Source organism: Triticum aestivum, unplaced genomic scaffold (genome assembly GCF_018294505.1).
Source record: "Triticum aestivum cultivar Chinese Spring unplaced genomic scaffold, IWGSC CS RefSeq v2.1 scaffold6213, whole genome shotgun sequence".
In the NCBI taxonomy this organism is placed as follows: domain Eukaryota; kingdom Viridiplantae; phylum Streptophyta; class Magnoliopsida; order Poales; family Poaceae; genus Triticum; species Triticum aestivum.
The window spans coordinates 1-9,038 of NW_025228491.1; the positions used below are offsets into that span (position 1 = coordinate 1).

Below are 9,038 nucleotides of genomic sequence, written 5' to 3' on the forward strand. Positions count from 1 at the left end.
CTGAGAGGGGCAAGGATAAGGGACGAAGACCGGGGTAACATGTCGGATGCGATCATACCAGCACTAAAGCACCGGATCCCATCAGAACTCCGAAGTTAAGCGTGCTTGGGCGAGAGTAGTACTAGGATGGGTGACCTCCTCGGAAGTCCTCGTGTTGCATTCCCTTTTTAATTTTTTTCGCGCCGCTTGCAAAGCAAAACGCACGTGTAAGTAATATATTTACCGTGTTTTATTATTTTGCACGAGTGCGGTAAGTCATAGTTGGGTGCTCACGATTCACGGGTCCAGCGTCGGCGTTGTGGCGCGGCAAGCGTGCACTGGTGCGGTTGAGATGGAGGGGTGGAAACCGCGTTAAACTCGTCTCCGTAGTTGAGAGGGAGCGGCCAAAGCAATGTACAATCGTCTTTGTAGTGGAGCTGGGAGGGGCAAGGATAAGGGACGAAGACCGAGGTAACATGTCGGATGCGATCATACCAGCACTAAAGCACCGGATCCCATCAGAACTCCGAAGTTAAGCGTGCTTGGGCGAGAGTAGTACTAGGATGGGTGACCTCCTCGGAAGTCCTCGTGTTGCATTCCCTTTTTAATTTTTTTCGCGCCACTTGCAAAGCAAAACGCACGTGTAAGTAATATATTTACCGTGTTTTATTATTTTGCACGAGTGCGGTAAGTCATAGTTGGGTGCTCACGATTCACGGGTCCAGCGTCGGCGTTGTGGCGCGGCAAGCGTGCACTGGTGCGGTTGAGATGGAGGGGTGGAAACCGCGTTAAACTCGTCTCCGTAGTTGAGAGGGAGCGGCCAAAGCAATGTACAATCGTCTTTGTAGTGGAGCTGGGAGGGGCAAGGATAAGGGACGAAGACCGGGGTAACCTGTCGGATGCGATCATACCAGCACTAAAGCACCGGATCCCATCAGAACTCCGAAGTTAAGCGTGCTTGGGCGAGAGTAGTACTAGGATGGGTGACCTCCTGGGAAGTCCTCGTGTTGCATTCCCTTTTTAATTTTTTTCGCGCCGCTTGCAAAACAAAACGCACGTGTAAGTAATATATTTGACGTGTTTTATTATTTTGCACGAGTGCGGTAAGTCATAGCTGGGTGCTCACGATTCACGGGTCCAGCGTCGGCGTTGTGGCGCGGTAAGCGTGCACTGGTGCGGTTGAGAGGGAGGGGTGGAAACCGCGTTAAACTCGTCTCCGTAGTTGAGAGGGAGCGGCCAAAGCAATGTACAATCGTCTTTGTAGTGGAGCTGGGAGGGGCAAGGATAAGGGACGAAGACCGGGGTAACATGTCGGATGCGATCATACCAGCACTAAAGCACCGGATCCCATCAGAACTCCGAAGTTAAGTGTGCTTGGGCGAGAGTAGTACTAGGATGGGTGACCTCCTGGGAAGTCCTCGTGTTGCATTCCATTTTTAATTTTTTTCGCGCCGCTTGCAAAACAAAACGCACGTGTAAGTAATATATTTACCGTGTTTTATTATTTTGCACGAGTGCGGTAAGTCATAGCTGGGTGCTCACGATTCACGGGTCCAGCGTCGGCGTTGTGGCGCGGCAAGCGTGCACTGGTGCGGTTGAGAGGGAGGGGTGGAAACCGCGTTAAACTCGTCTCCGTAGTTGAGAGGGAGCGGCCAAAGCAATGTACAATCGTCTTTGTAGTGGAGCTGGGAGGGGCAAGGATAAGGGACGAAGACCGGGGTAACATGTCGGATGCGATCATACCAGCACTAAAGCACCGGATCCCATCAGAACTCCGAAGTTAAGCGTGCTTGGGCGAGAGTAGTACTAGGATGGGTGACCTCCTGGGAACTCCTCGTGTTGCATTCCCTTTTTAATTTTTTTCGCGCCGCTTGCAAAACAAAACGCACGTGTAAGTAATATATTTACCGTGTTTTATTATTTTGCACGAGTGCGGTAAGTCATAGCTGGGTGCTCACGATTCTCCTGGGAAGTCCTCGTGTTGCATTCCCTTTTTAATTTTTTTCGCGCCGCTTGCAAAACAAAACGCACGTGTAAGTAATATATTTACCGTGTTTTATTATTTTGCACGAGTGCGGTAAGTCATAGCTGGGTGCTCACGATTCACGGGTCCAGCGTCGGCGTTGTGGCGCGGCAAGCGTGCACTGGTGCGGTTGAGAGGGAGGGGTGGAAACCGCGTTAAACTCGTCTCCGTAGTTGAGAGGGAGCGGCCAAAGCAATGTACAATCGTCTTTGTAGTGGAGCTGGGAGGGGCAAGGATAAGGGACGAAGACCGGGGTAACATGTCGGATGCGATCATACCAGCACTAAAGCACCGGATCCCATCAGAACTCCGAAGTTAAGAGTGCTTGGGCGAGAGTAGTACTAGGATGGGTGACCTCCTGGGAAGTCCTCGTGTTGCATTCCTTTTTAATTTTTTTCGCGCCGCTTGCAAAACAAAACGCACGTGTAAGTAATATATTTACCGTGTTTTATTATTTTGCACGAGTGCGGTAAGTCATAGCTGGGTGCTCACGATTCACGGGTCCAGCGTCGGCGTTGTGGCGCGGCAAGCGTGCACTGGTGCGGTTGAGAGGGAGGGGTGGAAACCGCGTTAAACTCGTCTCCGTAGTTGAGAGGGAGCGGCCAAAGCAATGTACAATCGTCTTTGTAGTGGAGCTGGGAGGGGCAAGGATAAGGGACGAAGACCGGGGTAACATGTCGGATGTGATCATACCAGCACTAAAGCACCGGATCCCATCAGAACTCCGAAGTTAAGCGTGCTTGGGCGAGAGTAGTACTAGGATGGGTGACCTCCTGGGAAGTCCTCGTGTTGCATTCCCTTTTTAATTTTTTTCGCGCCGCTTGCAAAACAAAACGCACGTGTAAGTAATATATTTACCGTGTTTTATTATTTTGCACGAGTGCGGTAAGTCATAGCTGGGTGCTCACGATTCACGGGTCCAGCGTCGGCGTGGTGGCGCGGCAAGCGTGCACTGGTGCGGTTGAGAGGGAGGGGTGGAAACCGCGTTAAACTCGTCTCCGTAGTTGAGAGGGAGCGGCCAAAGCAATGTGCAATCGTCTTTGTAGTGGAGCTGGGAGGGGCAAGGATAAGGGACGAAGACCGGGGTAACATGTCGGATGCGATCATACCAGCACTAAAGCACCGGATCCCATCAGAACTCCGAAGTTAAGCGTGCTTGGGCGAGAGTAGTACTAGGATGGGTGACCTCCTGGGAAGTCCTCGTGTTGCATTCCCTTTTTAATTTTTTTCGCGCCGCTTGCAAAACAAAACGCACGTGTAAGTAATATATTTACCGTGTTTTATTATTTTGCACGAGTGCGGTAAGTCATAGCTGGGTGCTCACGATTCACGGGTCCAGCGTCGGCGTTGTGGCGCGGCAAGCGTGCACTGGTGCGGTTGAGAGGGAGGGGTGGAAACCGCGTTAAACTCGTCTCCGTAGTTGAGAGGGAGCGGCCAAAGCAATGTGCAATCGTCTTTGTAGTGGAGCTGGGAGGGGCAAGGATAAGGGACGAAGACCGGGGTAACATGTCGGATGCGATCATACCAGCACTAAAGCACCGGATCCCATCAGAACTCCGAAGTTAAGCGTGCTTGGGCGAGAGTAGTACTAGGATGGGTGACCTCCTGGGAAGTCCTCGTGTTAGTAGTACTAGGATGGGTGACCTCCTGGGAAGTCCTCGTGTTGCATTCCCTTTTTAATTTTTTTCGCGCCGCTTGCAAAACAAAACGCACGTGTAAGTAATATATTTACCGTGTTTTATTATTTTGCACGAGTGCGGTAAGTCATAGCTGGGTGCTCACGATTCACGGGTCCAGCGTCGGCGTTGTGGCGCGGCAAGCGTGCACTGGTGCGGTTGAGAGGGAGGGGTGGAAACCGCGTTAAACTCGTCTCCGTAGTTGAGAGGGAGCGGCCAAAGCAATGTGCAATCGTCTTTGTAGTGGAGCTGGGAGGGGCAAGGATAAGGGACGAAGACCGGGGTAACATGTCGGATGCGATCATACCAGCACTAAAGCACCGGATCCCATCAGAACTACGAAGTTAAGCGTGCTTGGGCGAGAGTAGTACTAGGATGGGTGACCTCCTGGGAAGTCCTCGTGTTGCATTCCCTTTTTAATTTTTTTCGCGCCGCTTGCAAAACAAAACGCACGTGTAAGTAATATATTTACCGTGTTTTATTATTTTGCACGAGTGCGGTAAGTCATAGCTGGGTGCTCACGATTCACGGGTCCAGCGTCGGCGTTGTGGCGCGGCAAGCGTGCACTGGTGCGGTTGAGAGGGAGGGGTGGAAACCGCGTTAAACTCGTCTCCGTAATTGAGAGGGAGCGGCCAAAGCAATGTACAATCGTCTTTGTAGTGGAGCTGGGAGGGGCAAGGATAAGGGACGAAGACCGGGGTAACATGTTGGATGCGATCATACCAGCACTAAAGCACCGGATCCCATCAAAACTCCGAAGTTAAGCGTCCTTGGGCGAGAGTAGTACTAGGATGGGTGACCTCCTGGGAAGTCCTCGTGTTGCATTCCCTTTTTAATTTTTTTCGCGCCGCTTGCAAAACAAAACGCATGTGTAAGTAATATATTTACCGTGTTTTATTATTTTGCACGAGTGCGGTAAGTCATAGCTGGGTGCTCACGATTCACGGGTCCAGCGTCGGCGTTGTGGCGCGGCAAGCGTGCACTGGTGCGGTTGAGAGGGAGGGGTGGAAACCGCGTTAAACTCGTCTCCGTAGTTGAGAGGGAGCGGCCAAAGCAATGTGCAATCGTCTTTGTAGTGGAGCTGGGAGGGGCAAGGATAAGGGATGAAGACCGGGGTAACATGTCGGATGCGATCATACCAGCACTAAAGCACCGGATCCCATCAGAACTCTGAAGTTAAGCGTGCTTGGGCGAGAGTAGTACTAGGATGGGTGACCTCCTGGGAAGTCCTCGTGTTGCATTCCCTTTTTAATTTTTTTCGCGCCGCTTGCAAAACAAAACGCACGTGTAAGTAATATATTTACCGTGTTTTATTATTTTGCACGAGTGCGGTAAGTCATAGCTGGGTGCTCACGATTCACGGGTCCAGCGTCGGCGTTGTGGCGCGGCAAGCGTGCACTAGTGCGGTTGAGAGGGAGGGGTGGAAACCGCGTTAAACTCGTCTCCGTAGTTGAGAGGGAGCGGCCAAAGCAATGTACAATCGTCTTTGTAGTGGAGCTGGGAGGGGCAAGGATAAGGGACGAAGACCGGGGTAACATGTCGGATGCAATCATACCAGCACTAAAGCATCGGATCCCATCAGAACTCCGAAGTTAAGCGTGCTTGGGCGAGAGTAGTACTAGGATGGGTGACCTCCTGGGAAGTCCTCGTGTTGCATTCCCTTTTTAATTTTTTTCGCGCCGCTTGCAAAACAAAACGCACGTGTAAGTAATATATTTACCGTGTTTTATTATTTTGCACGAGTGCGGTAAGTCATAGCTGGGTGCTCACGATTCACGGGTCCAGCGTCGGCGTTGTGGCGCGGCAAGCGTGCACTGGTGCGGTTGAGAGGGAGGGGTGGAAACCGCGTTAAACTCGTCTCCGTAGTTGAGAGGGAGCGGCCAAAGCAATGTACAATCGTCTTTGTAGCGGAGCTGGGAGGGGCAAGGATAAGGGACGAAGAATGGGGTATCATGTCGGATGCGATCATACCAGCACTAAAGCACCGGATCCCATCAGAACTCCAAAGTTAAGCGTGCTTGGGCGAGAGTAGTACTAAGATGGGTGACCTCCTAGGAAGTCCTCGTGTTGCATTCCCTTTTTAATTTTTTCGCGCCGCTTGCAAAACAAAACGCACGTGTAAGTAATATATTTACCGTGTTTTATTATTTTGCACGAGTGCGGTAAGTCATAGCTGGGTGCTCACGATTCACGGGTCCAGCGTCGGCGTTGTGGCGCGGCAAGCGTGCACTGGTGCGGTTGAGAGGGAGGGGTGGAAACCGCGTTAAACTCGTCTCCGTAGTTGAGAGGGAGCGGCCAAAGCAATGTGCAATCGTCTTTGTAGTGGAGCTGGGAGGGGCAAGGATAAGGGACGAAGACCGGGGTAACATGTCGGATGCGATCATACCAGCACTAAAGCACCGGATCCCATCAGAACTCCGAAGTTAAGCGTGCTTGGGCGAGAGTAGTACTAGGATGGGTGACCCCCTGGGAAGTCCTCGTGTTGCATTCCCTTTTTAATTTTTTTCGCGCCGCTTGCAAAACAAAACGCACGTGTAAGTAATATATTTACCGTGTTTTATTATTTTGCACGAGTGCGGTAAGTCATAGCTGGGTGCTCACGATTCACGGGTCCAGCGTCGGCGTTGTGGCGCGGCAAGCGTGCACTGGTGCGGTTGAGAGGGAGGGGTGGAAACCGCGTTAAACTCGTCTCCGTAGTTGAGAGGGAGCGGCCAAAGCAATGTGCAATCGTCTTTGTAGTGGAGCTGGGAGGGGCAAGGATAAGGGACGAAGACCGGGGTAACATGTCGGATGCGATCATACCAGCACTAAAGCACCGGATCCCATCAGAACTCCGAAGTTAAGCGTGCTTGGGCGAGAGTAGTACTAGGATGGGTGACCTCCTGGGAAGTCCTCGTGTTAGTAGTACTAGGATGGGTGACCTCCTGGGAAGTCCTCGTGTTGCATTCCCTTTTTAATTTTTTTCGCGCCGCTTGCAAAACAAAACGCACGTGTAAGTAATATATTTACCGTGTTTTATTATTTTGCACGAGTGCGGTAAGTCATAGCTGGGTGCTCACGATTCACGGGTCCAGCGTCGGCGTTGTGGCGCGGCAAGCGTGCACTGGTGCGGTTGAGAGGGAGGGGTGGAAACCGCGTTAAACTCGTCTCCGTAGTTGAGAGGGAGCGGCCAAAGCAATGTGCAATCGTCTTTGTAGTGGAGCTGGGAGGGGCAAGGATAAGGGACGAAGACCGGGGTAACATGTCGGATGCAATCATACCAGCACTAAAGCACCGGATCCCATCAGAACTCCGAAGTTAAGCGTGCTTGGGCGAGAGTAGTACTAGGATGGGTGACCTCCTGGGAAGTCCTCGTGTTGCATTCCCTTTTTAATTTTTTTCGCGCCGCTTGCAAAACAAAACGCACGTGTAAGTAATATATTTACCGTGTTTTATTATTTTGCACGAGTGCGGTAAGTCATAGCTGGGTGCTCACGATTCACGGGTCCAGCGTCGGCGTTGTGGCGCGGCAAGCGTGCACTGGTGCGGTTGAGAGGGAGGGGTGGAAACCGCGTTAAACTCGTCTCCGTAGTTGAGAGGGAGCGGCCAAAGCAATGTGCAATCGTCTTTGTAGTGGAGCTGGGAGGGGCAAGGATAAGGGACGAAGACCGGGGTAAAATGTCGGATGCGATCATATCAGCACTAAAGCACCGGATCCCATCAGAACTCCGAAGTTAAGCGTGCTTGGGCGAGAGTAGTACTAGGATGGGTGACCTCCTGGGAAGTCCTCGTGTTGCATTCCCTTTTTAATTTTTTTCGCGCCGCTTGCAAAACAAAACGCACGTGTAAGTAATATATTTACCGTGTTTTATTATTTTGCACGAGTGCGGTAAGTCATAGCTGGGTGCTCACGATTCACGGGTCCAGCGTCGGCGTTGTGGCGCGGCAAGCGTGCACTGGTGCGGTTGAGAGGGAGGGGTGGAAACCGCGTTAAACTCGTCTCCGTAATTGAGAGGGAGCGGCCAAAGCAATGTACAATCGTCTTTGTAGTGGAGCTGGGAGGGGCAAGGATAAGGGACGAAGACCGGGGTAACATGTTGGATGCGATCATACCAGCACTAAAGCACCGGATCCCATCAAAACTCCGAAGTTAAGCGTCCTTGGGCGAGAGTAGTACTAGGATGGGTGACCTCCTGGGAAGTCCTCGTGTTGCATTCCCTTTTTAATTTTTTTCGCGCCGCTTGCAAAACAAAACGCATGTGTAAGTAATATATTTACCGTGTTTTATTATTTTGCACGAGTGCGGTAAGTCATAGCTGGGTGCTCACGATTCACGGGTCCAGCGTCGGCGTTGTGGCGCGGCAAGCGTGCACTGGTGCGGTTGAGAGGGAGGGGTGGAAACCGCGTTAAATTCGTCTCCGTAGTTGAGAGGGAGCGGCCAAAGCAATGTACAATCGTCTTTGTAGTGGAGCTGGGAGGGGCAAAGATAAGGGACGAAGACCGGGGTAACATGTCGGATGCGATCATACCAGCACTAAAGCACCGGATCCCATCAGAACTCCGAAGTTAAGCGTGCATGGGCGAGAGTAGTACTAGGATGGGTGACCTCCTGGAAGTCCTCGTGTTGCATTCCCTTTTTAATTTTTTTCCCGCCGCTTGCAAAACAAAACGCACGTGTAAGTAATATATTTACCGTGTTTTATTATTTTGCACGAGTGCGGTAAGTCATAGCTGGGTGCTCACGATTCACGGGTCCAGCGTCAGCGTTGTGGCGCGGCAAGCGTGCACTGGTGCGGTTGAGAGGGAGGGGTGGAAACCGCGTTAAACTCGTCTCCGTAGTTGAGAGGGAGCGGCCAAAGCAATGTACAATCGTCTTTGTAGTGGAGCTGGGAGGGGCAAGGATAAGGGACGAAGACCGGGGTAACATGTCGGATGCGATCATACCAGCACTAAAGTACCGGATCCCATCAGAACTCCGAAGTTAAGCGTGCTTGGGTGAGAGTAGTACTAGGATGGGTGACCTCCTGGGAAGTCCTCGTGTTGCATTCCCTTTTTAATTTTTTTCGCGCCGCTTGCGAAACAAAACACACGTGTAAGTAATATATTTACCGTGTTTTATTATTTTGCACGAGTGCGGTAAGTCATAGCTGGGTGCTCACGATTCACGGGTCCAGTGTCGGCGTTGTGGCGCGGCAAGCGTGCACTGGTGCGGTTGAGAGGGAGGGGTGGAAACCGCGTTAAAGTCGTCTCCGTAATTGAGAGGGAGCGGCCAAAGCAATGTACAATCGTCTTTGTAGTGGAGCTGGGAGGGGCAAGGATAAGGGACGAAGACTGGGGTAACATGTCGGATGCGATCATACCAGCACTAAAGCACCGGATCC

General features: G+C 51.7%; 21 non-coding genes across 21 annotated transcripts; all 21 read left to right on the top strand.

Moving 5' to 3' along the window:
- The first annotated feature begins 44 nt into the window (after positions 1–44).
- On the top strand, positions 45–163 carry LOC123174194 (5S ribosomal RNA). Its single transcript, XR_006486837.1, has one exon. It is a non-coding gene; the product is annotated as a 5S ribosomal RNA (ribosomal RNA).
- A 297-nt stretch (positions 164–460) lies between these two features.
- Positions 461–579, top strand: LOC123174195 (5S ribosomal RNA). The gene has a single exon (XR_006486838.1). It is a non-coding gene; the product is annotated as a 5S ribosomal RNA (ribosomal RNA).
- Positions 580–876: 297 nt separating this feature from the next.
- On the top strand, positions 877–995 carry LOC123174180 (5S ribosomal RNA). Its single transcript, XR_006486824.1, has one exon. It is a non-coding gene; the product is annotated as a 5S ribosomal RNA (ribosomal RNA).
- A 297-nt stretch (positions 996–1,292) lies between these two features.
- On the top strand, positions 1,293–1,411 carry LOC123174184 (5S ribosomal RNA). The gene has a single exon (XR_006486827.1). It is a non-coding gene; the product is annotated as a 5S ribosomal RNA (ribosomal RNA).
- Positions 1,412–1,708: 297 nt separating this feature from the next.
- On the top strand, positions 1,709–1,827 carry LOC123174179 (5S ribosomal RNA). The gene has a single exon (XR_006486823.1). It is a non-coding gene; the product is annotated as a 5S ribosomal RNA (ribosomal RNA).
- A 439-nt stretch (positions 1,828–2,266) lies between these two features.
- On the top strand, positions 2,267–2,385 carry LOC123174157 (5S ribosomal RNA). The gene has a single exon (XR_006486807.1). It is a non-coding gene; the product is annotated as a 5S ribosomal RNA (ribosomal RNA).
- A 296-nt stretch (positions 2,386–2,681) lies between these two features.
- LOC123174183 (5S ribosomal RNA) lies at positions 2,682–2,800 on the top strand. Its single transcript, XR_006486826.1, has one exon. It is a non-coding gene; the product is annotated as a 5S ribosomal RNA (ribosomal RNA).
- A 297-nt stretch (positions 2,801–3,097) lies between these two features.
- Positions 3,098–3,216, top strand: LOC123174192 (5S ribosomal RNA). The gene has a single exon (XR_006486835.1). It is a non-coding gene; the product is annotated as a 5S ribosomal RNA (ribosomal RNA).
- A 297-nt stretch (positions 3,217–3,513) lies between these two features.
- Positions 3,514–3,633, top strand: LOC123174166 (5S ribosomal RNA). The gene has a single exon (XR_006486812.1). It is a non-coding gene; the product is annotated as a 5S ribosomal RNA (ribosomal RNA).
- A 338-nt stretch (positions 3,634–3,971) lies between these two features.
- LOC123174207 (5S ribosomal RNA) lies at positions 3,972–4,090 on the top strand. The gene has a single exon (XR_006486849.1). It is a non-coding gene; the product is annotated as a 5S ribosomal RNA (ribosomal RNA).
- Positions 4,091–4,387: 297 nt separating this feature from the next.
- LOC123174219 (5S ribosomal RNA) lies at positions 4,388–4,506 on the top strand. The gene has a single exon (XR_006486860.1). It is a non-coding gene; the product is annotated as a 5S ribosomal RNA (ribosomal RNA).
- A 297-nt stretch (positions 4,507–4,803) lies between these two features.
- LOC123174187 (5S ribosomal RNA) lies at positions 4,804–4,922 on the top strand. The gene has a single exon (XR_006486830.1). It is a non-coding gene; the product is annotated as a 5S ribosomal RNA (ribosomal RNA).
- A 297-nt stretch (positions 4,923–5,219) lies between these two features.
- Positions 5,220–5,338, top strand: LOC123174199 (5S ribosomal RNA). The gene has a single exon (XR_006486841.1). It is a non-coding gene; the product is annotated as a 5S ribosomal RNA (ribosomal RNA).
- Positions 5,339–5,635: 297 nt separating this feature from the next.
- Positions 5,636–5,754, top strand: LOC123174208 (5S ribosomal RNA). The gene has a single exon (XR_006486850.1). It is a non-coding gene; the product is annotated as a 5S ribosomal RNA (ribosomal RNA).
- Positions 5,755–6,050: 296 nt separating this feature from the next.
- On the top strand, positions 6,051–6,169 carry LOC123174177 (5S ribosomal RNA). The gene has a single exon (XR_006486821.1). It is a non-coding gene; the product is annotated as a 5S ribosomal RNA (ribosomal RNA).
- A 297-nt stretch (positions 6,170–6,466) lies between these two features.
- On the top strand, positions 6,467–6,586 carry LOC123174167 (5S ribosomal RNA). The gene has a single exon (XR_006486813.1). It is a non-coding gene; the product is annotated as a 5S ribosomal RNA (ribosomal RNA).
- Positions 6,587–6,924: 338 nt separating this feature from the next.
- LOC123174175 (5S ribosomal RNA) lies at positions 6,925–7,043 on the top strand. The gene has a single exon (XR_006486818.1). It is a non-coding gene; the product is annotated as a 5S ribosomal RNA (ribosomal RNA).
- Positions 7,044–7,340: 297 nt separating this feature from the next.
- LOC123174193 (5S ribosomal RNA) lies at positions 7,341–7,459 on the top strand. Its single transcript, XR_006486836.1, has one exon. It is a non-coding gene; the product is annotated as a 5S ribosomal RNA (ribosomal RNA).
- Positions 7,460–7,756: 297 nt separating this feature from the next.
- Positions 7,757–7,875, top strand: LOC123174220 (5S ribosomal RNA). Its single transcript, XR_006486861.1, has one exon. It is a non-coding gene; the product is annotated as a 5S ribosomal RNA (ribosomal RNA).
- A 297-nt stretch (positions 7,876–8,172) lies between these two features.
- On the top strand, positions 8,173–8,290 carry LOC123174215 (5S ribosomal RNA). The gene has a single exon (XR_006486856.1). It is a non-coding gene; the product is annotated as a 5S ribosomal RNA (ribosomal RNA).
- A 297-nt stretch (positions 8,291–8,587) lies between these two features.
- LOC123174203 (5S ribosomal RNA) lies at positions 8,588–8,706 on the top strand. The gene has a single exon (XR_006486845.1). It is a non-coding gene; the product is annotated as a 5S ribosomal RNA (ribosomal RNA).
- The last annotated feature ends 332 nt before the right edge of the window (positions 8,707–9,038 follow it).